We start from the raw sequence: 25,416 nt of genomic DNA, 5'->3' as shown, positions 1-25,416 counted from the left end.
TGTTTATGAAATGTGAGAGTTGTTCAATCAGCTAAATTCTTTTGTAGCACTCTCTCTTCATTTAATCTCATAAATGAAGAGGAAGGGCCTGAGTCATTAAGGAGAGCAAAGCATAAAAAAGGAGTAACATTTGCACCTGGGCAAAACCATGTTGCATTGGAGGGGAGAAAAATTTAAAATGTGGGGAGAGATTTATATTTGGGGAAGGGCATGTCCTAGATCTTCTTTAAATTTCAGTGTAATAATAAAGCTATTAAGTATTTGTGTGGTAGATGAAAAAACAGCCAGTATTTAACTTATGTGCAAAATAATACATTTTTGCACCCCTTGCATTGTAACATGGTTTGTCCCAGAGAACATTTACTCCTTTTTTGCCTTAATGACTCAGGCCCGAAGTTTCTACTCTCTTCTTATCTTCCTATTCTACCTCCTGTCCTCTTGATCCTATTTCCTCACAAATTGGTAGGTCCCTGTCTCCTGTGCTCATTCCACCTCTAACTAAAATCTGTAATCTCTCTCTCTCTCTACTGGTATTTTCCCATCACCATTCAAGTATCCAGTGGTACTCCTATTTTAAAAAAACAAAATTCTGACCCAAACTCTTTCTCTGTGTGTAAGATGTGCGACTGATGGGGGGAGTGGTGCTGAGGGTATGAAAACTTGTAGGCATCACTGATGCAAAACCAACTCTCTTGCCCAGTCAACTTATTGTAAAAAGAAAAATCTTAATATTGTCATTATAGCAGAATAGTTTCCACAAAGCAATAATCATTAAATAAAACCTCATATATGAAAGTGACCTTGTTTTATTAATTGAGAAGAATCATAGAAAATGTATATTATGTTCAAAATGTGTCCCCTATAGTCAAACACGTGACCCCTTTGGTAATGTCAACATGCAGATTATGCAATAATACAGTTACAACAAAAAACACATTGATACATTAATTGCACTATAAAAATACTTGCATAACCAGTTTTAGTTGCTCAACAAAATACAGAACTGCAAAGGCAAGATTGGATGGCAGATCCTTGGTATGCCAGTGATGAGGCTGGCAGTCATGAAGCTATGAAAGGAATGTCTCACTAATGTATACAATAGATAATATGTTCATATTCGACTTCATTTATACTGCCTATTAGTACATATGCTGACGGCTAACAACCAGCTAAGAACATCTGACCCTGAGAATTATGCAATAAATAAAGCTTGCTGTGTTAGATAATAATTCATAATATGAGAGACATAGCTGTTACAGCAGACACCATGTAGTTCCAAGTCAGACTCTACCACCCTCAAACTTCTCTGACTGGGTGATTTCATGTATTTCAAGTGAACATTATGGAAGATAGAACACAGCAACATTTTAGTTGTCTGTTGTCACTATAAACATAACAATCATTATGATCCTCTATGTGTAGCCCTAAGTGGAGTCACTGCTTACAACCCGTAATTACAATGGAGGTAGCTGGGGTCAGTGGGCTGATTTAGGAAATACATTTCTTGATAATATATAAGTAATTTAACAATAAATATGAAGATACATTGGACAGCACGGTGGCTTAGTAGGTAGCACTTCTGCCTCACAGCACTGGGGTCATGAGTTTGATTCCCGACCATGACCATGGAGTTTGTATGTTCTCCACCGGGTGCTTTGGTCTACTAGTAGGTTAATTGGCTGCTATCAAATTGACCCTAGTTAGTGTGTATATGTTCAGGAATTCAGAGTTTTATCCCCAATGGAGCAGGGACTGATGATTAGTGGTGCTATATCAGTCTTCATTAAGCATTGCTTCACTTACTATGATCCATTGTATGTTCATAAATATTAGCCACTGAATATGTGATTAATATACTACAGTCTTTCTCTTCAGATCAAATTCTGGTATTGGATATATATCTTCTCTGTGTAAAAGAGAAAGGTTACTTCTGTGGTTGGTTTATGTAGTCAGAATACAGAAAATGAATCACCTTTTTAACTCTTGCATTGTATCCACTGTTATGCATGGTCTGTGGCTATTCATGTACCTGTTTGGCCATACCACAAGGTGACCAGAAAAGGAGGACAGCGTTTTGTAGTCCCAGGTTCAGAATTTTCTGTCTTTTGCTGAGGGCACACAGGTTGTACACAAAATTCAACTTTATTTTGCGCTTTTTGGAAAGGTGATGTCACCTCAAATCTCAGGCCACAGAGTGGGCTCAGTAATTTGTGAACATTCATGTCTGGACTCAACCACTCCTGTCCAGAGCCATGGGGGTCAATGATGAGCTGGCAGAATAGAAGGCTTGCATCTACCATCACAAAAGCCATCTCAAGGACTTCCTCATCCCGACACTGCTGAGACAAGAACCAGCAATAGTGTTGCTCTGAACCTGCCACCAAAAAGCCAAAAACATTATATTATATCAAAAGGCATTGGATTATAAAATAACATACTATAAAAGAGCACAGAAATCAATAAACATCCATTGCAGATATCATGGACTTGATTCATTAAGACATGCAAAACGAACGCAATGTGCATTTTTTTAAAAAGCACATCAGACACAACCAGGTCCATATTCAACTAGTGGATCTGAAGAAATGTCTCTTGTTGAGTACAGTTGTAGGGACCCTTTGCATGTATAGCACATGCTGTATTGATACAACACAATACACTGCAGGATACAAACAATATATATGTGCTATATAAAGACCCAGCAGCATGCCCAGAAGAAAAAAATATTCAGTTATTGTCACCTGTTAATAATATAGGGCCTGATTCATTAAGGAAAGTTAAGTTAAAAAAAGCAGTCTCATGAACAAAACCATGTTACAATGCAAGGGGTGCAAATTAGTTTTCTATTTTGCACATAAGTTTAATACTGTCAGTTTTTTCATGTAGCACACAAATACTTGATAGCTTGTTTGTACACTGAAATTTAAAGTTGATATTTGTGTGCTACATGAAAAAACAGTCAGTATTTAACTTAGGTGCAAAATAGAAAACTAATTTGCACCCCTTGCATTGTAACATGGTTTGTCCCAGGGAACATTTACTCAGGAGACTACTTACTCAAATTTTTTTCTTAAGTTTCCTTATTGAATCAGACCCATAGTCATTACTGAAATGTTTTTTTTTTTAATTTCATCTTCTTCTCTTCATGAAATAGTTTTATCAGAATGCTATAAATGTCTACTGTACATAAAATGCACTTTTACAGGTGCCAAGACATGTTCTAGCAATGCATGTGTGACTGTCATCACTATCACTCGGCACTGACACCTGCCCTGTAGCTGGTGCAAATGATACGACTGAAAAACATGTACCTCAGAGATATCCAAAACTTGAATGGTATGCTGCTGCATGCACTCGACCTTGGCACGCTCTTACTGCACATTGAGTACATGCATATGCCCCCTCCCTCCCAAATTCCACCCATGAAATCTTAGGCAGTCCTTTGCGTTCAAAGATTAATTGGGTTACTTGCGTTCATTGGTGTATAGTCCATTTTTGGTCATGTGCAGTGCAATTTATCGCAAAATATGGCATCTATCGACATTTGCGTTCCTTAATGAATCGGGCCCCATGTGTTTTATGTTATCAGTTATCTAATTAGTACATACATATTTGTAACTATTTTACAATACATCCATCAACGCACTGTAAACACAAACATATATTAAATATGTAAACAACAAAACAAAATCAGCGTAATTTTGTGCATACAAAAAAAAAAAAGAGTAGATAAAGAGGTTATGTACATACCATGAAACATAAAGGTCTAAGTTTCTCTCTACCAGTGAAAAAGCATGCAAATTGCCAGGTTTGTTTTTTTTATAACACTGGTTTTGTTCTTGTATTGTTATTTATGGGATGTAGTCAGACTGTTCACAGGTTCAGTGTGGCTACGTGGTTAAAATGGCAACATTGTGACTGTCAACATGTAGTAAAGTTGACAGTCACAATGTCAACATTAAAATGACAATGTCACCGCCGTGTGATACAGCCGCCAGACCCACCGGCACAATACAGCTCCTGGAACCCCCGGATCAATACAGTAAATAACAGAGTACAAAAATGGCAATAAAACGTCATAACATAAAAATAAAAAAAAACACTGCACCCCCCTCCCAAACAGCTTAATCTTAGGGCTGCTAGCCTAGGCTGGTACTAGCAAAACCAGGGCACCAAAAAGCACGGGGTCCCCACTGATTTTACTAGTACCAGCACTAGTCTCCTGCTATAGTAACAGATGGGACAGATGGCACTATAGCAGGAGACTGTGCAGCATGGGTCCCCCTGCCATTAGGACAAACCAGCCCCAGGCTGGATTCCCTAGAGATTTTGGGTCTGCAAATAAAAAGCAGACACCCCCTATAGAGGTACCCAACCTGGTGCTGAAAGCACAAAGGCTCTTCCTACACCCTTGGGGCGGTGGGTGTGGGGTGCTAAAAATAATTTTATATTAAAAACACCATTTTGGCCCTGGTACATTACAGGTCCCAGCAAACCTAGGCTGCAATTAGCAGTATGGGCATGCTGGAATCTGTAGTGTACCAAGACAAAATGAAAATAAAACATACCCCTCTTTTGTAAAAATAAATTTGTTTGAAATAAATAAAAAACACACCTGTATACTCACCAACATCCAGGTTCTTCATTTGTATTTCATGCTTGTCCATAAAATAAAATAAAATGATATACTGAGATCTGGCAGCTTGCAACCTAAAGTGAAGCCATGCCCACAAAATAAAATGATATCCTGGGATTTAGCAGCTTGAAGCCCAAAAAAAAAAATTCCATAAATTACAATAAATAAAGAACACATCCTTGGTCCTGCAGCTTTGAAAAAAAAGTCATAATCCCCAGGATTGGAGCTTGGCAAAATAAAAAAAGTCTTTGGATCGCTGCAAAATAGCTCTTATCACGAAGAGCTCCTGCTATTTAATGACTTAATTACAGCCACTAGATTTATTTATAACCTGGGTCTTTCCCATATCCTCACCACTGAATTCAGGTTATAAACAGACCTAGCAGTTGTAATTAAGTCATTAAATGGTGGGAGCTCTTCATGATGAGAGCAAGTTTGCAGCATTTTTAAATTACTGTGTTGTATACTGTATTGTGCCAGCGGGTCTGGCGTGTATTATCATCATCATCATCATCATTTATTTATATAGCGCCAACATATTCCGTAGCGCTTTACAATTGGGGACAAACGTAATAAACTAATAAACAAACTGGGTAAAACAGACAAAGAGGTGAGAAGGCCCTGCTCGCAAGCTTACAATCTATGGGACAATGGGAGATTGACACATGAGGTTAAGTATACATTTTGCATCTTGGCCCAGCCAGACTGCAAAGGTAGGGTGACTCATAAGCTAAATGATCCTGTCACACAACAATGTTGGTCCGGGGGTAGTTGTCTTGTGTGAAATTGTGTAACAGGCTAAAGGTAGTGAGGTTAAGATGGTGGTTGAGGAATATTATAAGCTTGTCTGAATAGGTAGGTTTTCAGAGAACGCTTGAAAGTTTGTAGAACAGAGGAGAGTCTTATTGTGCGAGGGAGAGAGTTCCATAGAGTGGGTGCAGCCCGAAAAAAGTCCTGTAACCGGGAATGGGAGGATGTAATGAGGGTGGATGAGAGACGCAGATCTTTTGCAGAACGGAGTTGCCGAGTTGGGAGATATTTTGAGACAAGAGAGGAGATGTATGTTGGTGCAGCTTTGTTGATGGCCTTGTAGGTTAGTAAAAGTATTTTATATTGGATTCGGTAGAAGACAGGCAGCCAGTGTAGAGACATACAGAGTGATTCAACAGAGGAATAGCTATTTGCAAGGAAAATCAGTCTTGCCGAAGCATGCAAAATAGATTTTAGGGGTTTGAGTCTGTTTTTGGGAAGACCAGTAAGGAGGGAATTGCAGTAGTCAATGCGGGAGATGATTAGTGCATGAATTAAGGTTTTAGCAGTGTCTTGTGTGAGATATGTGCGGATTCTGGAAATGTTCTTTAGATGTATGTAACATGATTTAGATATAGAGTCAATGTGGGGAACAAAGGATAGGCGTGAATCAAGGATTACACCTAGGCAGCGAGCTTGTGGGGTGGGATTTATGGTCATGTTATCAACAGAGATAGAAATGTCAGGTATGCTCTTGTTGGCGGGTGGGAATATTATTAACTCTGTTTTAGAAAGATTAAGTTTGAGTTGACGAGAGGACATCCAAGATGAAATGGCAGAAAGACAGTCAGTTACACGGGACAACACAGATGTCGAGATATCAGGAGAGGATAGATAGATTTGGGTATCATCCGCATAGAGATGATACTGAAAGCCAAAGGAACTTATTAGATTTCCAAGAGAAGCGGTATAGATAGAGAACAGCAGAGGACCTAGCACCGAGCCTTGTGGTACTCCAACTGATAGGGGAAGCGGAGCAGATGTGGCTCCAGAGAAATTAACAGTGAAAGAGCGATTAGAGAGGTAAGATGAGAACCAGGATAAAACTGTGTCTTGAAGACCTAGGGATTGCAGCGTTTGTATGAGAAGAGAGTGGTCAACGGTGTCAAATGCAGCCGAGAGATCAAGGAGAATTAAGAGAGAGTAATGGCGTTCAGTTATGTACTGTATTGTACCGGTGGGTCTGCCGGATGGCGGTGACATTGGCGTTTGAATGCTGACATTGTCACTGTTGACTTTACTACCAGTCGACAGTCACAATGTCACCATTTTATCTACGTAGACACACTGAACCAGTTATTAGTCTGATTGTCGACAGGTTCAGTGTTGACAGATCATACCCAACCCATTATTTTATGCCTTTTATATGTCTCTTTTTATTGTAAATAATAAAATACAAAACATCTCAAATAAATTATTACATTTGCGTGCAGTTTTCTTATTTATTCCTCACTCATTTACTAATAATTCCATAGCTTTTCAGAATACATAGCATTTGCAATGTTAATATCCCTTTTCAATAGAAAACAACTTTTATCGAAAGTACATGTTTCAAAACAAAACAAAACAAAACATAATAGCATTTGTTCATTCATGTAGTGTCCTTCACCCTCACCTAGACTGCTTATTACTGGTGTCCTTGTTATTTCTCCCTTGCTTTTCTTTGCTTATGGATAACTAATTAATCAGGGGTTATTAGATTCAGGACCAGTGTAGGACTAGTGCTCAGTTCCCAGGAGGATAAAACAGGAAAAACATAAGCCGTATATGAAAAGAATAATTAGAGGAGCCATTTGTTCATTCAATTATATTACTTAATCAAGAACCAATCTGTTGATTCAGTACCTTCATGATGATAGATTGATTATTTCATATAAAGTTTCTATATATTCTGCCCATTTTAGTCTCCTTTCTCTATAACCAGGAGAATAGCTCTCTTATCAAAATAGTACTATATGACAGTTGTTTTGACCACATCTAGGAAAGATGGTGTAGGTGATGTCCACTGTTTTAATATAATTTTCTTAGCAACAGTGACTATTATTGTCAGTATTGTTTTTATATTATTTGTTGTTAAATCATTTGTCCAAAGTCTATAATTGGAAAATGTAAGTAAATGGGGGTAAATGTATTAAGTGCAGATTTCTGCAAGTCGATGGAAATTTAAAGCGGTGATGGCTTGTAAAGGCAAGTTTGTTTTTACAAGACATCGGCGCTTTAAATTTTGACTGCAAATCTTAAAATTATTGTTGTTAAAGTCGATAATTTTATTTCAAAATTTTCTCCATAAATTATGATATAAGTTTGCATTTTGGACATATTATTATTATCATAGATTTGTAAGGCGCCACAGTGCTCCGCAGTGCTGTACTGTAGGAAAAACAGTACATACATAAAACAGGGACATACAAGGTAGACAAAATAAATGCAGACATGAAAACAAAGGGTATGAAGGAACCTGCTCATTAGAGAGCTTACATTCTAAGTGGAAGAGAGAGGGCACAGCTGAAACAAGAGGAGCAAATGTGGCTCAGAGTGGAGATAGGTATAGTTGTGAGGGTGCATTAGTGTGAATAGTGTTATCAAGGATAAGGTCACCTCTGAAAAAGAGATGGGTTTTCAAAGAGCATCTAAAGATTTGAAGGCTGTGGGAAAGTCTGATTGAGCGTGGTAGGGAATTTCATAAGTGGGGAGCAGCACAGGAGGAGTCTTGTAGGCGGGAGTGAGAGGTGGTTACCAGAGACGAGACAAGGCGCACATCAGAAGTAGATCTAAGAGAGCGGGAGGGAGAGTATTTTGATATGAGATGTATGCAGGGGTAGTGTTGTTGAGGCCTATGTAGGTAATCGTGAGTAATTTAAATTAGATTATGGAGGACACAGTGAGCCAGTGTAGGGATTTCCAAAGTGGTGTAGCAGACGTGGAGCTGTGAGAGAGGAAGATTAGTCTTGCAGCAGCATTTAAGATGGATTGAAGTGTGGATATATGGGTTTCAGGAATGCCAGATAGCAGGAGGTTGCAATAGTCAAGCCGGGAGATGATGAGAGAATAGATAAGAGTGTTGGTAGCATGTTGAGTAAGAAAAGGGTGTATTCTGGCAAAGTTTTTAAGGTGGAGTCGACAGGACTGGGAGAGAGTCTGGATGTGAGGAATAAAGCAGAGGGTGGAGTCAAGTGTGACAACAAGGCAGTGGGCTCGGGAGACTGAGGAAATTGTAGTGTTATTGACAGCGAGGGAGATTTGAGGGCAGGTTGTGACTCTGGCAGGAGGGAAGATAATAAGCTCTGTTTTGGACATGCTGAGCTTTAGGTAGTGTTGGGACATCCATGTAGAGATAGCAGAAATACAGTTGGTTACACGAGACAGTACAGAAGGAGAAAGATCAGGGGAAGAGATATAGATTTGGGTGTCCTATGCGTAGAGATGGTATTGGAGGCCGAATGAGTGAATTAGTGCCCCAAGAGAAGAGGAGTACAATGAAAAAAGTAAAGGGCCAAGAACAGAGCCTTGTGGAACCCAAACAGATAGTGGGAGTGGAGGGGAGGATGTGCCAGAGGTACAAACACTAAAGGAGCAGTTTGATAGGGAGGAAGTGAACCAGGAAAGAACTGTGTCACGAAGACCAATGGAGTGAAGGGTGTGTAGAAGAAGAGGGTGATCAACAGTATCAAAACCAGCAGAGAGGTTCAAGAGAATGAGTATTGAGAAATTTCCCTTAGATTTTTTAGTAAGTAGATCATTGGTCACTTTTGTGAGAGCAGTTTCAGTGGAATGTTGGGATCGGAAGCCTGATTGCAGAGAGTCGAGAATGGAATGAGAGGAGAGAAAGTGAGACAGGTGTTTGTACACTAACCACTCAAGTAATTTGGAAACAATGGGGAGGAGAGAAATAGGGTGGTAGCTGGAGAGAGAGGCTGGATCGAGAGATGGTTTCTTTAGAACAGGTGAGATGAGTGCATGTTTAAAAGAGGATGGACATGTGCCAGTGGAGAGAGACAGGTTGAAGAGGTGAGTTAGAGGTGGGCATGCAGTGGAGGAGAGGAAGCAGAGAAGTTGGGAGGGAATAGGGTCGAGTGGACAGGTTGTTGGGTGAGATCATAAGAGGAGCGCACATACTTTGTCTTCAGTTACTGGAGAGAATGAATTAAGGGTGGATTGGGGAGTGTAGGTAAAGGTGGGTAGAGTGAGTGGAATTTGGCATGAGGAAATATCTTGTCAAATTGTGTCAATTTTGTCTTTGAAATAGGTGGCAAAATCATGGGCAGTGAGAGAGGAAGGATGAGGAGGTGCAGGTGGGCAGAGAAGTGAGTTGAAGGTGGAAAAGAGGCGACGTGAGTTAGAAGACTGGGCGGATATTAGAGATTTGAAGAATGGTTGTTTGGTAATTGAAAGGACAGTGCTATAAGATTAAAGGATGAATTTATAATGGAGGAAATTGGGGGAGGATCAATATTTCCTCCAGTGGTGCTCTGCAGTGTGGGAGCACTTTTGCAGGTAGCGGGTCTGTTTGTTGTGCCATGGCTGGAGTTTGGATCGTTGAAGACTATATGTAGTAGCTGGAGCTATATGGACCTGTCTCACTCTCTAAAATGTGTTTGTGCTTACTCTCGGTTACATATGTTCTGTTTGCATGGTATGCCTGGGGTGGGGGACAGAGGAGCATATGCCGTCTGGGCCTGTCTCATAGTGGGCTACCTTGGGCTTAGTCACTGGGGTACCTACATTTTTTTTTTAGTCTAAAATGTTCATAATAGGCTGCTGAGCCAAGTCTCGCCCCCTGGGCTAAAATTTTCCAGCAAGCCTCTGTCTGTCACCTTTAAATGAACTTCCTGTAACATTGCTGAGCTGAGAGATTTTCTTGTTTTTCAAAGTAATCTACCAATACTTCTTGTTCTTCCAGATAATAGGCATCTGATTAGGTCTTATACATGTGATCTCTTTTTACTAGATCAAATGCCCGACATCAAGAGATAATACTAAATTTACATTTGTTGTTTCAGACAATTCCAGTGACTGAATTACAGCTAATAGTTTCCTACGATTGGTTACTCAATTTCTTCCCCAGACAATCTGTGTTTATGATTCCTGGAAGGATTACATTCGGTCTCTCTATTATTATCTCTATTACTATTTTGGGAAATATATTGTTTTCTACATCTAGGAGGGATATTGATCTGTATGAGGTTGTAAGTTTTGGATCCCTTTCCAAGTTTAAGGCCAATAATGTGTTGTGGGTTAAGGGATTTTAGGTGTTTTATTACGGGCCACTTTGTCACTTATAAATGAGGTGAGAATTTTGGTTTGTTGTTTTGTGAGTTTGCGTAGTTTAATTTTGTTATAAAACAATTTGTTGTCAGAGCTTATTGAGTCTTGCTTGTAAAGTTTTTCCTAAAAGATGATGTAATAGGCGACTAAAAGCCATAGTTTTTGGTGGTATCGCTGAGATACCCAGAAGCTCAATCAATGCATGTCCACTCTTATGAACATGCCCACCAGGGTCTTGTCACTTGTATACTTAATGGTTTATTATTGATTTAAGTGTCCTTCTTTTACCTTTTATCTGACTAACGTTTATGACATTATACTGAAGCCTACTGGTTTTTTTCTTTAGCTTTTCAATGCTTTATTGTGTGATCTAGGTGTGTTCTACTGATTGCTAAGGTATTGGATCATACAAATACATGGCAACATATATTTGTCACGACGCTCCCCCGACGCTCCGTCGGACCCGGAAGCCGCACTTCCGGGTTCCACGGTCACGTGATCGCTACCTAGGGCGGTCACATGATCATTACCTAGGGCGGGGAATTCAAGAGTGAACACAGTATAAAAGCATAGCTCTGACACTTGCTGAGTGTCAGAGCAACTTACCAGTTCCTGGCTCCTGATTCCTGTGTCCTCCTTGTTCCTGCTTCCTGTGTGTTTGCCCTCCTGTGTACCGACCCGGCTTGCTGACTCTTCTGGATTCTGTTTCTCCCGTGTACCAACCCGGTTTGATTGACTCTGAGATTGCCTTCCGATTCTGTCTGCATTGCCTGCCTGTGTACCTACCCGGCCTGTCCGACCATTCTCATCTTGCTCCTATCCCGCTGTACTACATCTTGGGGCAAACCTGAGGACCGCGACCTGCGACTCCTGGCAGCAAAGCCCATCCCGCCTTGCGGCGGTTCTTGGTGAATACCGGGGAGATCGTTAGACTCCGCACCTCAGGTAAACCAGCATTAATCAAGATTAGTAGATTAGTAGTCCAGTAATCCGTAACAGTTTCCTCTGACCATGGATCCAGCAGCTAAAGATCTACTGGAGCATTTAGTGGGAAGAATGGACAAACAGGAGGCAAACCAAGAGCAACTTTTGAAATTCCTCCAGAGCTTATCTACCCGGCTGGACGTTGTTCAGAACACCTTAGTGGCTGCCGGACCTCCTGCACCAGTGAGTGCGGCTTCTGACCCTCCTCCTGCAGCAGCAGCCTCTTTCTCCCAATTGCGGATACCTAATCCGCCAAAATTTGATGGAGACCCTAAACTTTGCAAAGGATTCTTGAACCAATGCTCCATTCAATTTGAACTGTCACCCGGGAATTTTCCTTCTGAGAAGGCTAAGGTGGCCTATGTGATTTCGCTGCTGTCTGATCAAGCCTTAGCATGGGCGTCCCCGTTGTGGGAGAGAAATGATCCCATCCTGCATAACCTTTCCACCTTCCTGTCCACCTTCAAGAAGATCTTTGATAAACCAGGAAGGGTCTCCAACGCAGCTACCGGGTTATTGCTTCTTCGCCAAGGCAACCAGTCTGTGGGTCAGTATGCGGTTCTCTTCAGAACTATGGCCTCTGAGCTGCGTTGGAACGACGAGGCCCTTGTGGCCATATTCTGGCAGGGTCTTTCTGATCAGATTAAAGACGAGCTGGTGTCCCAAGAACTCCCTACATCTCTGGACGATCTCATCTCTCTCTGCATTAAGATTGACTTACGTTTCAAGGAGCGTAATTCCGACAGGGAACAATCTCGACGTAGTATGATCCATTTGGCTCCTAATTTCCAGACACCTGTTCTTCCTCCCGAGGAACCGATGCAATTGGGGAGGACCCGCCTGTCGGCCGAAGAGAGGGAGAGAAGATTCCGGAACAAGTTATGTTTATATTGTGAAGAGAGCGGTCATCTTCTGAACTCTTGTCCCAAACGTCCGGGAAACGACAGGGCCTAACGTGTTCGGTAACTGTGTCGTTAGGCCTCCTTATTCCATCTCCCTCAGTTCCTTATAGTAATGATTGTGTCACCATTCCCATTTCTTTACAGTCTGGACGATATACCTTTTCTCAGTCCGCACTCCTTGACTCCGGAACTGCTGGGAATTTCATTTCTGCTGCCTTGGTAACACAATTCTCCATCCCCATGCAAGCCTTAGAACAAGATATTTCCCTTTTAGCCATCGATGGGGGAAGAATTCCTGAAGGATCCATCTTTTTACGCACCACTCTTCTTCATCTTCAGATTGGAGTACTTCATCAGGAGTGTATCTCCTTCTTCGTAATCCATAAATCTACTAATCCAGTTATCCTTGGACTTCCGTGGCTTCGTCTCCATTCCCCTAACGTGGACTGGCAGTCCGGCCATATCTTATCTTGGGGACAACATTGTTTTAATCATTGCCTTTCAAAGGTAGTTCCCAAAGAGGATCCCAAATGCCACAGGAGGTTACCCTTGGCACTCCTTCCTGAACCCTACCAAATCTTTTCCGATGTCTTTTGTGAACAGGAGGCCACAAAACTCCCTCCACATAGAATTTGGGACTGTAACATAGATCTTATTCCTGGCAAACCAATACCCCGAGGCAGAGTGTATCCACTTTCCGTTCCTGAATCCAAGGCCATGGAGGACTATGTCCAAGATAATCTGGGAAAAGGCTTTATCCGAAAATCCTCTTCTCCTGCTGGGGCAGGCTTTTTTTTCGTAAAGAAAAAAGACAGGGGGCCTCCGCCCTTGTATTGACTATCGAAGCCTAAATGCCATCACCGTAAAAAATCGGTACCCCTTACCACTAATCTCAGAATTATTTGATCGTATAAAGGGGGCTACCATCTTTTCTAAATTGGACCTCAGAGGAGCCTATAACCTGGTGCGCATTAAGGAGGGGGATGAGTGGAAGACAGCCTTCAACACTCGGAACGGCCACTTTGAATACTTGGTCATGCCTTTTGGGTTGTGCAATGCCCCGGCTGTTTTTCAAGGTTTCATGAATGAACTCTTTCAAGACCTATTATACCAATGTGTGGTCATCTACCTAGATGATATCCTCATCTTCTTCCAAGACTTAGTATCACATCGCAAACATGTCTTGGAGGTTCTGTCTCGTATAAGAAAGAATCATCTATATTGTAAATTAGAAAAATGTATCTTTGAGCAGAGACAAGTTCCTTTCTTAGGTTATATCATCTCTGGCACTGGATTGCAAATGGATCCTACCAAGTTAAAAGCCATACTAGATTGGCCTCAACCCTCTGGCCTTAAAGCTACACAACGGTTCCTAGGGTTCTCTAATTACTACCGTCAGGTCATTAAAGGATACTCTACCTTGGTGGCACCCATCACTGCCTTAACCCGTAAGTCTGCGAATGCCAAGGTATGGTCTGAAGAGGCCACCCAAGCTTTTGCTACCTTAAAATCTCTCTTTTCCTTAGCACCCATCCTCCTACAACCTGACTGTTCTCGCCCGTTCATTCTAGAGGTGGACGCATCCTCCGTAGTTACGGGAGCAGTACTCTGTCAATGAGATTCTACCAGTAAACTACGTCCGTGCGGATTCTTTTCCCGTCGCCTGCTACCTGCTGAAAAGAACTACGGTATCGGTGACAAGGAGCTTCTGGCCATCAAATTGGCTCTTTTTGAATGGAGGCATCTCCTAGAAGGAGCCCAGTTTCCCATCACCATCTATACTGATCACAAGAACTTGTTATATTTACGTACTGCACGCTGCCTAAATCCTCGACAAGCAAGATGGTCCTTATTTTTCTCCCGATTTGACTTCAATATTTCCTTCCGTTCTGGATCTTAAAATATCAAGGCAGATGCTCTATCTCGCTCATTTGATCCTGCTGACTCTGAACCTTTGGAGGAGAATATATTTATTCTAAATTTATTCTGAATATTGGCAGCAACACATATCAAGAAAAGCTGTCCTCCAGGCAAGACCTTAATTTCTGCACCTCTTCGCATCAAACTCCTACGATGGGCTCATCGTTCTCTGTTCTCAGGTCATGCTGGCATTCGCAAGACTTGGGCCCTGTTATCTCGCAACCACTGGTGGCCTTCCATACGGGAAGATGTAAGGAAGTTTGTGTCTTTATGTTCCATATGTGCCCAACACAAGACCCCCAGGAAGAGGCCTTATGGTCATTTACTTCCATTACCAGTTCCTGATTACCCGTGGTCACAAATCTCCATGGATTTCATTACGGACCTACCCCCCTCCAAGTCTTGTACTGTGGTCCTAGTGGTCACGGACCGCTTTTCCAAAACTGCACACTTCATTCCACTGAGAGGTCTTCCATCTTCCTCCTTGTTAGCTGATATTTTCATTAAAGAGATATTCCGCCTTCATGGTTGTCCTCATCACATTGTCTCCGATCGAGGATCTCAGTTTATATCCAAGTTTTGGAGATCCTTTTGCCACAAATCTGGAATCAAGCTTGATTTTTCCTCTGCATATCACCCCCAGTCTAATGGCCTCACAGAAAGAACCAACCAGGAATTGGAGAAATTCTTAAGAATATTCATTTCTGCCAATCAAGACAACTGGGTGGATCTCCTTCCATGGGCTGAGTTTGCCCATAATAACCATTTCCACGAGGCTCTCTCTAATTCTCCTTTTTTCGTTCTCTATGGCTGCCATCCTAGATTACCCACCTTTTCCCAAATTTTTGCTTCTGAAGTCCCAGCAGTGGACGTATTATTTCGTAACTTCTCGCATATCTGGGAACAAACCAAATCAAGTCTTAGAAAAGCCATCACTCGTTCTAAGGAAGCCTATGATAAAAGGAGAAGAGCCGGTCCTAATTTCTCCATCGGTGATAAAGTTTGGCTATCTACACAGAACATTCGTTTAAAAGTTCCAAGCAAGAAATTTTCTCCCAGGCTCATTGGTCCTTTTACCATCTCTGAGATCATCAATCCAGTAGCTTTCAGACTAAGCTTACCACGTTCTCTACGTATCCCAGATGTTTTTCATTAGTCATTGCTGAAACCAGTGGTTACTAACAAATTTGCTACTCCTCCCAGGGCTCCTCCTCCTGTTATTCAGAATCAGGGTGAATATGAAGTAAAACAAATCCTGGATTCCCGTAAAAACAGAGGTGCCATACAATTCCTAGTAGACTGGAAAGTATATGGTCCTGGGTAAGAGCAGTCGACCTTCATGCTCCCTGCCTACTCAAACTCTTTCATAAAAGATTTCTTTATAAACCTGTGTAGGTGTCCGGAGTCCACCTTTAAGTTAGGGGGTACTGTCACGAATACTTACCCCTTTGCATTCTCCCGCCGCTCCGTCGGACCCGGAAGCCACACTTCCGGGTTCGGCGGTCACGTGATCGCTACCTAGGGCGGTCACATGATCATTACCTAGGGCGGGGAATTCAAGAGGGAACACAGTATAAAAGCATAGCTCTGACACTTGCTGAGTGTCAGAGCAACTTACCAGTTCCTGGCTCCTGATTCCTGTGTCCTCCTTGTTCCTGCTTCCTGTGTGTTTGCCCTCCTGTGTACCGACCTGGCTTGCTGACTCTTCTGGATTCTGTTTCTCCCGTGTACCGACCTGGCTTGCTGACCTTTCTGATTGCCTGTGCTCCTGACCCGGATTGTCTCACGCATCTCTCTCTATACGTTTATCTGCCATTCCTGTGTACCGACCCGGCTAGCTGTTCTGGTGACCCGTGTATCGACCCGGTTTGATTGACTCTGAGATTGCCTTCCGATTCTGTCTGCATTGCCTGCCTGTGTACCTACCCGGCCTGTCCGACCATTCTCATCTTGCTCCTATCCCGCTGTACTACATCTTGGGGCAAACCTGAGGACCGCAACCTGCGACTCCTGGCAGCAAAGCCCATCCCGCCTTGCGGCGGTTCTTGGTGAATACCGGGGAGATCGTTAGACTCCGCACCTCAGGTAAGCCAGCGTTAATCAAGATTAGTAGTGTATCCAGTAATCCGTAACAATATTACAGTTTTCAGAACTTGAATACAAATGTACACATGATTGCTTGGTAGGTGCTCAGAATAATATTTAGGCACAGTGGCATATCTATAATGGGTGCACCGTAGCACACAGGCCAATGAGCATCCAAAGAGAATGCTGGAAATATGGTGCTGGCTCCTGAGCAGAAGATAGCAAAGACTAGTCTATGATATCTTCAGTGAAGGCACTGGTGCCATATTTATGGGGGGTGGGGGTTGTGGGGAATCTTGAACATGTAGATAGGGGGCATGTACCCATTGTAGTGCACAAAGCATACTCAATGCGTATCCTTACAGGTAATCATTATTTTATTGAAAAACGCAGCCACGTTGTAATGGTATGGGACTTTTGCAGCATAAGTAGATTAGGCAAGACCAATCCTAACTTGTGAAGTGGTACTTCCATAAATTGAAATTGGCAGAGGTACAGTTACTGTTTCGGTGGTAAGAATTTGAATAGTTTGCACCGAAGCTAAGGTGGCAAAACTCCTTGGACAAATATCCAAGTGGCTCAAGTTCCAATAGAACAGGCTGAATTCTCATGAATATTAGTTCAGGCCTTAAATGGCTGCTTCCACTGGCTGTACATAACAGCTGCACTGCAACAGATATTTCAAAAGACTACATACGTCTTTTTTACATTTACTTTGTTACAGAACTATAAAGTTCATATATTTATTATTTTACAAGCAGCTTGTTATAATTGTAACAGCCATGGGCCACAATTATATCAGCTATAAGAAAACACACAACAAACAATGGAATACCTTCACTAGTATGTTTACAATGAGGCAACCTCAGGCAGCAAGGTTTGGGAGTAGCAAACTAAAGGAGAAAATAAAAAAAAGTGCTAAAAGTAAAAAATAGCGGTATTTTGTTTGTTGGTAAATCTAATAATTCCAACATATTACATTTGTTCTTTATAGTACACACAATTCATGTAAAATGTTTTTTGCAAAAGGGCCAACAGGGGCCGAATTTCAGTTGCTGTCTCAGGCACCAGTGTGTCTGGGCACAACCCTGATGACAGTGGTCAATATGCCGACTCCAAGGAATTCAGTCCCTTTGTGTGGGCTGTTTTGAAGGCACCATCCCTATACCCAGAGTCATCTTACATTCATCTGTGTCAAATGCACAGGTATGGAGCAAATGGGCCTACAGGAGAATGGTGGAAATTAGTTTTGAAGAACTCTCTCTTTATTTTAAAATTGTCCTCCCATATCTTCTACTGTTTTAGTGTTAAATTTTAAAGGGTCCTGACATTGGATCAAAGAGGTTCACAGGTATTTTTGTTACTTAAAGTTCCCAATTCCCCCCTTATTACTAAAATAAAGATAGACCTCCCGAGCGCTGAATTCCTCAACGTGTATGGACAAAGTAAATTCCCGATATACAATCTATCTATCTATCATACTTATTAAAATATTTGGCCACACCTGTTAATTATTGAATTGAGGTGTTTCAATCAGGCCTGTTGCCAGAGGTGTATAAAATCAAGCACCCAGCCATGCAGTCTCCATTTGCAAACATTTGTGATACGAAATTGGTCATTCTGAAGAGCTCAGTGATTTCAAGCATGGTACTGTGCTAGGATGCCACCTCTGCAATAAGACGGTTTGTGATATTTCATCCCTGCTGGATATTCCAAGGTCAATTGTAAATGATATTAATCGAAATTGGAAACGTTTAGGAACAACAGCAACTCAGGCACAAAGTGGAAGACCACATAAAATCACAGAGCGGGGTCACAACTACTAGGGCACATGGTGCGTAAAAGTCGCCAATGCTCTGCTGATAATGTGGTGCCCCAAAATCTGAGTACCCTGGTGTGTATCTATATGTTTTTAATTTGTTAATTTAATTTGTTAATTGTTAAAAGTGTTTATAAAGAAAAAAAAAAATATATATTTTCTTTAGGGAGAAGTGACAGTTGGGAGTGGTTGGTGGTTGCCGGGAGTAACAGTAAGGAGAAGCGTGTAGCATAGCAACAAGTCCACTGACAGAGAGAAAAATAGGAACAGAATGAAAATCGGACAAAGTGAAATATAAGCAGTTTAAAAGTGAAGTAAGTGTAAGAAGAGAAGAAGTGAGCCAAAGAGATGTGTGAGTAAAAAGGAAAGTACTGAAAACAAATAAGCAGTATAGAGATCTGTGACATCACACCAAACAGACTGAGCTATGTACTGAGAACAGTGTGAGAGGAGAGAAAATAGAGAGGTCTGTGAATACACACAAAAGAAACTGTGCAATACAAAAGATCATCAGTTTATTTGGCGTGAAAAAGTAATTTATGGGCCCCAACCATGTGCAGCACTTCTACTAAATTCCTGTGCACATTTCAACCCAGGACTGAGTGTAAAATATGGTAACGTTACCAAGATAATATTGGTGCACCAAATGTTTTAGTTGAATATTAATGTTAAGTGATTTACCTGAAAATTGATTTATTGTTATTATATGTTAAATGCTATTGTGCTCTATGTTGATCAAATTAATATTTTGTCATTACCATTGAGTTGAAGGGGTCAGTGGCGCGGTTGCTTACCAAAATTATCTTTACCGCATTATTAATAAACCCAAGTTATTTGTCCAATCCTTGTCCCTTTCATTGAAGAATTTATCTCCCGACTACCGGATATCCGACCAAAAAAGAACCTGACTCGTGTCTGGAGGACAAGGTAAGGGAAGGAACTCCCATCAAGTACTCGGCCACCACATAACTTTGGCGTCACGAACGGGATCCGAGTGCATCAGGAGAGTAATACCCTCAGTGAAAAATGGATCAGCAACCGGCAGGGCCCATAACCCTACCATACTATTTCGGGGCCCCATGGCTCCCGAAGTACAGCGGGGACGACGACAAGCTACAGAAGACTTCATTCACAGAATTCGAGAACAAACTGGAATCCATGTTCCGGCTATACCCGTTGATTGAACAGCAGAAAGTCGAGATCTTAATTGGGCAACTCACAGGGTCGGTGCTCAGAGAAGTAATCTCATGGCCGATGGACGACAAGAAAGAAGCGGCACAAGTTTTAAAAAAAATTTCCACAATGTTTGAGACAAGAACTCTTCCGGAGTTAAAGATGAAACTATATGCTCGCAAGCAACAACCGAACGAGACACTGCGGGACTATGCCCTGAGCCTACAAGAGATGCTAAGAGCCATTCAGGCAGTGGACAAAGAGGAAGTACGAAATGCGGACGAAGCCCTGACCGTACAGTTCGTAGAAGGAGTCGCCCAAGAAAGCGTTAAGATTCAGCTACGACTGATGAAAGCACAGATGCCAGGCAAAACCTTCCGAGAGTTTAAAGAGACCGCCATCGCCATTGTCGGTAACCAACGGGAAAAGGAGGAAGAATACCCAGAATTGGTAGGCTTCAGAGAAAGCGCAAGCTCGACGGGAGCCATAGCAAGCAGCACAGAAAAATTAACACGGGCCCAAGAATCGGTAATACAGAGCGGTCAGTATCCCACCGAAGACCCAATACAAACGCTCAAGAAGCAAATGGAGGAGCTGGCCATCGGAATGGCAGAAATCCAGCGAGAGATGCACCAAATGGCGAGGCCACCGGCACCCACCTACGGGGAACCAAAGTGGAGGCCCGAAAGACAAAGACCAGCCCGAGGCAGGTGGGAACCACCTCGCGAGTATGTACGGCGATCGTCTAACCAATTCGATGGTCAAGGGCGCCCGATATGCCGCCGGTGCCATGGGATAGGACACATAGAACGAAACTGCGACCAAAACGAACATTTAAACTCCGACACCCCGAGATTCGAGGGCCGAATCTCGGGTCGAGCCACGGGAATAGATCCGGATCCAGAAAATTGGAGGCCCCAGTTCATCGGACAATGTCCCACTTTACCCGTTACAATTAATGGAGTGGAGACCCTGGATATGCTTGACACGGGGTCGCAGATTACGACCATCCGTCTCCCTACATTCCACAAGTATTGGGGCAAAGAGCAGCTGTTATCACCACCCCCAACCTGGCTGCAGCTGACCGCTAGTAACGGCTTCGAGATTGCGTGTGAAGGGTATTGGGAAGCGGACATCTAGATCGGAGCGACCTTGTTGCCAAGACAAGGCTGTCTTGTCACCGCCCCCTGTAAAGGGAACATAGCCCCCATCATCCTGGGGATGAATGTGCTGCAAAGATGCCCGGATGAGCTAGTGGTGACTTTGAAGGGTAAATTAACCCAAGCGGCTTCCCCCGGTCATCAGGCCTTTCAACATACTGTTCGGCTCCTACAAAATTACCAAAAGTCCGCTGATTCCCATGTAAAGGTTTCGGGCACTGCCAAGTGGTTTAATGTGTGGAATGGATATGGCTTCATCAACAGAAATGACACCAAAGAAGATGTCTTTGTCCACCAGACAGCAATAAAGCGAAATAACCCACGGAAGTTTCTGCGCAGTGTTGGAGACGGGGAGACTGTGGAATTTGATGTTGTGGACGGAGAGAAGGGTGCCGAGGCAGCAAACGTGACTGGCCCTGGTGGTGTACCAGTAAAAGGAAGCAGATTTGCACCCTACCGACGAAGGTTCCGCAGACGTATCTACCGGCCAAGAGGAGAGAATGCTGCAGAATCTGGTGGGGAAGTAAGTACAGAGCAAGTGAGCGAGGGAGAGAGAGCAGAAGAAGTGTCCTCTCAGCAGAGACCTGCCCTCCTCCGTTCTTCTACAAACGGTAGCAGAAAGACTACGACTGGGATGCGCAGGCCTATCGACTGTCAGAAGGAAGCATCGTCCTCAAGAAGAAACATCAAGGGATGACTGGGACGAAGAACCAGATGATAGAAAAGGGACTTTGCCTCAGCTGCCCACCGACCCTTTCGAGCTACTATTGGCAGTATCAGGATTAGAGATCTTTCTCACTGAAACTGTTGTATATAATGTATATAATGTATATTAAAACTGTTGTCATTGAAAATGTTTGCTATTATAAATGTTGTAGATGTGTGATTTGAGTTGATAAAGAACAACCACTGTTATGTCTTAATGCGTGAGGACACGCACCTGAAAAAGCAGGGGTGAATGTGGTGCCCCAAAATCTGAGTACCCTGGTGTGTATCTATATGTTTTTAATTTGTTAATTTAATTTGTTAATTGTTAAAAGTGTTTATAAATAAATAAAAAAAAAATTTCTTTAGGGAGAAGTGACAGTTGGGAGTGGTTGGTGGTTGCCGGGAGTAACAGGAAGGAGGAGTGTGTGGCATAGCAACAAGTCCACTGACTTTGGTAATAACTGTGAACTCCCAGAAGGCAGTGGGGAGAGGAAAATTCTAGACTTCTGAGGGAGAGAGATACCTGTGTCTGCATAGACTGAGAGAGAAAAATAGGACAGAATGAAAATCGGACAAAGTGAAATATAAGCAGATTAAAAGTGAAGTAAGTGTAAGAAGAGAAGAGGATAAGAAGTGAGCCAAAGCGAGGTGTGAGTAAAAAGGAAAGTACTGAAAACAAATAAGCAGTATAGAGATCTGTGACATCACACCAAACAGACTGAGCTATGTACTAAGAACAGTGTGAGAGGAGAGAAAATAGAGAGGTCTGTGAATACACACAAAAGAGACTGTGTAATACAAAAGATCATCAGTTTATTTGGCGTGAAAAAGTAATTTATGGGCCCCAACCACGTGCAGCACTTCTACTAAATTCCTGTGCACAGTTCAACCCAGGACTGAGTGTAAAATATGGTAACGTTACCAGGGATAATATTGGTGCACCAAATGTTTTAGTTGAATATTAATGTTAAGTGATTTACCTGAAAATTGATTTATTGTTATTATATGTTAAATGCTATTGTGCTCTATGTTGATCAAATTAATATTTTGTCATTACCATTGAGTTGAAGGGGTCAGTGGCGCGGTGGCTTACCAAAATTATCTTTACCGCATTATTAATAAACCCAAGTTATTTGTCCAATCCTTGTCCCTTTCATTGAAGAATTTATCTCCTGACCACCGGATATCCGACCAAAAAAGAACCTGACTCGTGTCTGGAGTTCAAGGTAAGGGAAGGAACTCCCATCAAGTACTCGGCCACCACAATTCCATAGCTGAAGAGTTCTGAACATCCACTGACATTAATGTAAGCACAAAAATTGTGTGGCGGAAGCTTAATGGAATGGGTTTCCATGGCCGAGCAGCTGCATGTAAGTCTCACATCACCAAGACCAATGACAAGCGTCAGATGGAGTGGTGTAAAGCACACCAGCACTGGACTGTCGAGCAGTCGAAAAGTGTTCTGTAGAGTGCTGAATCATGCTTCTCGGAAGTCAGATGGGGGTGTCTGGGTTTAGCAGAAGCTGGGAGAACATTGTAGTGTATACATATATACATATATATATATATATATATAAAGTATTTACTTATGGATGTTCACACACATTGAGGAATTCAGCACTGAGGAGGTTTATCTTTATTGTGTTCCTTATTAAGGTATAGGGGGTCACCTTTACACTTCTCAATGGGACCAGCCCAGGGGGGCAGATGTCCCCTTGCCCCGCCATCCCCTACCCACATTACATTAATAATCTTTGCATTACATTAATACCCCCTACACACACACTAGGGGCGGATTTAGAGTTTTGTTTAGGGACTTTGTTAACAAATTATATTGACTTTGTAACAAAAATAAAATCAGTTTGTGCATATCATTACTACTGAATCGGTTGTATACCTTCTTTTACACAGCTCTATATAAAAATGCGATAAAATAATATTCATGTAATGTCTTGTGTTAACACCAAAATTAAAGTTTGATTATGGGGTAATACAATTGTTATAGACTTGTGCTGATAATAATAGTAGAACATGACCCTTGATGCACACTTAAATGTTGGTAACAATGATTGTACCATATCAATTAATGTAACAATTAAGCATGTATTCATTCTGACAGTCTTATCAGTGTATGGTGTGATGGATGCTCCATTATCCGCCACACTTAATCTGCTCAGCAGATTCCTCTGTCTGCTTCCAGCACAGTCTTTCCCGAGCCAGAAAGGTAAAGGGGAGATGAGGACTGGATAGGAAGGAATGGATCAGTCTCCTGCTAAGAGAACTGATTATTGTCACACATAGAACAAGGTGGTTGGTCTTGGGGGACGAACCAGCCACCAGTAAGCAGATTAATACCGGGACCGACCCTTCTAGACCAGGGCCGTCCCATTAAATCTGAACTGCCCACACAAAGAAAAAAATGAAAACAAAACAGTTTCAAAATTGCATCAGGGGGCCTGACATTATGAGGGCTGCCAGCGTACTAGAAAAACCAGATAGAGGATACGGCCAATCTCCCCAGCTCCTCATCATTACTAACTGCAAATAGGACATTTGTCATTTGTCCAAGTTTTTATTAAAACTACTACTGCAGGTATCTCTTCTAAGTAGCAATGTTCCAGCAAAAATAAGTGCACAAAACTTATAATAAACTTTTAATTAGTATTTGAACATGAATTAGCATAATCTTCTGCACACTAGTAACCTTTTGATGTGTAGAATGTTAGTACTTAAGCAAAGCACATAGTTGGTGACATATTAAAATTTCAGGCAATTTTTGCTGCTGAGCAAGTATTTCCATACTGCAGAGACAGACCTTTGTATGCTACTGTAAAAGGGTATCTATTTCCCCTATTCTTTCTTAGCTACAATTCCATTATGATGACATGTTCACAGAACTTGGCCATTGTTTGATGTTGTAAATGCAATCAATGCAAACTTACAGTCAATCAATATAGGTCAATCAATATAAACTTACAAAAATTAACTGAATAAGAATATGTAATGAACATTACAGGCAATACACAGAATAAGGGGATATGCAATGTATAGTTGATAAAAATTGAAAAATAAGAGATTTTTCCAGGGCCCCAAAAAAATAGAAACAAAAATCTAGTCACATAAGCTTGAAATCCAGGACACTTGCGAAATATGAAAGTGTGGCCTTGGTGATAGGACCACTGCAGCATTTTATCAGCATGTGTTGTGATGCCTGATCCAGGATAACAAATAATCTATACCTGAATTTCTGCATGCTGGCCATGGAAATGCAGAAATCTGAGAGTATGAAAACATAAGGTTATACAGGTAGATTCACAGACATGCATCTTAGACAGGAAAAACACATACATGGCACATGTAAATCCCTACTTGTGGTGGCTTCTGTAAACAGAAGACTGCCTCTCCGTTCTCCAGCAAGGAGCCTGTAGTAAGTCAGGGTGGCACAGCGCAGGGAACACTCACTCGGTCGTGGTGGATTAAAGCCCCGGGGGCCCAAAAAAGGGTTCCCACACCTTTCTCTCCCTTGCAGCCCACAAATCACGGCCCACAGTGCAGCAAGGGCCCCCCACAACTGGCTTCTTATCATTCTATACATTCCCCCCAGTGTGCCTTTCCTCTCAAACACCACATTAATAACCCTGGCACATATCCAGCCTAGAGAAAGCTGGGTGGTGTTACACATGCTGTGCCAGGCTGTAGATTAACCCTTGCCACAAACTCCCAAATGTTCTTTAAAGATATAAACAGTCAATTAAAATGAAAACTATGGAATATGGGCAGAAATACACAATCACAATACAGAATCAAGTCAAGTCAATGATTTTTTACTTTAGACAAATTAAAAAAAGAAGAGGAGTCAAAAACCGAAGAACACCACCTAGGTCAGTACTTATACATAGGCAGTGAATGAATACTAGGTTTAACCAGGAGAACAGATATCAACTGGCTAAAAAG

The 25,416-nt window shown here is 42.0% G+C and overlaps 1 long non-coding RNA gene across 2 annotated transcripts; it reads right to left on the bottom strand.

Moving 5' to 3' along the window:
• Positions 1-790: 790 nt before the first annotated feature.
• Positions 791-25,134, bottom strand: LOC142103344 (uncharacterized). Of its 2 annotated transcripts, none has more exons than XR_012679330.1 (2): positions 24,811-25,134; positions 791-2,374 (listed from the first exon to the last, which is right to left on the bottom strand). It is a non-coding gene; the product is annotated as an uncharacterized LOC142103344 (long non-coding RNA). The 2 variants fall into 2 exon arrangements; XR_012679329.1 differs by having other exon boundaries at positions 24,832-25,134.
• Between the last annotated feature and the right edge of the window lie 282 nt (positions 25,135-25,416).

This window comes from Mixophyes fleayi, chromosome 10 (assembly GCF_038048845.1).
Source record: "Mixophyes fleayi isolate aMixFle1 chromosome 10, aMixFle1.hap1, whole genome shotgun sequence".
Taxonomy (NCBI): Eukaryota; Metazoa; Chordata; class Amphibia; order Anura; family Limnodynastidae; genus Mixophyes; species Mixophyes fleayi.
This window is presented reverse-complemented; position numbering and strand designations above follow the sequence as displayed.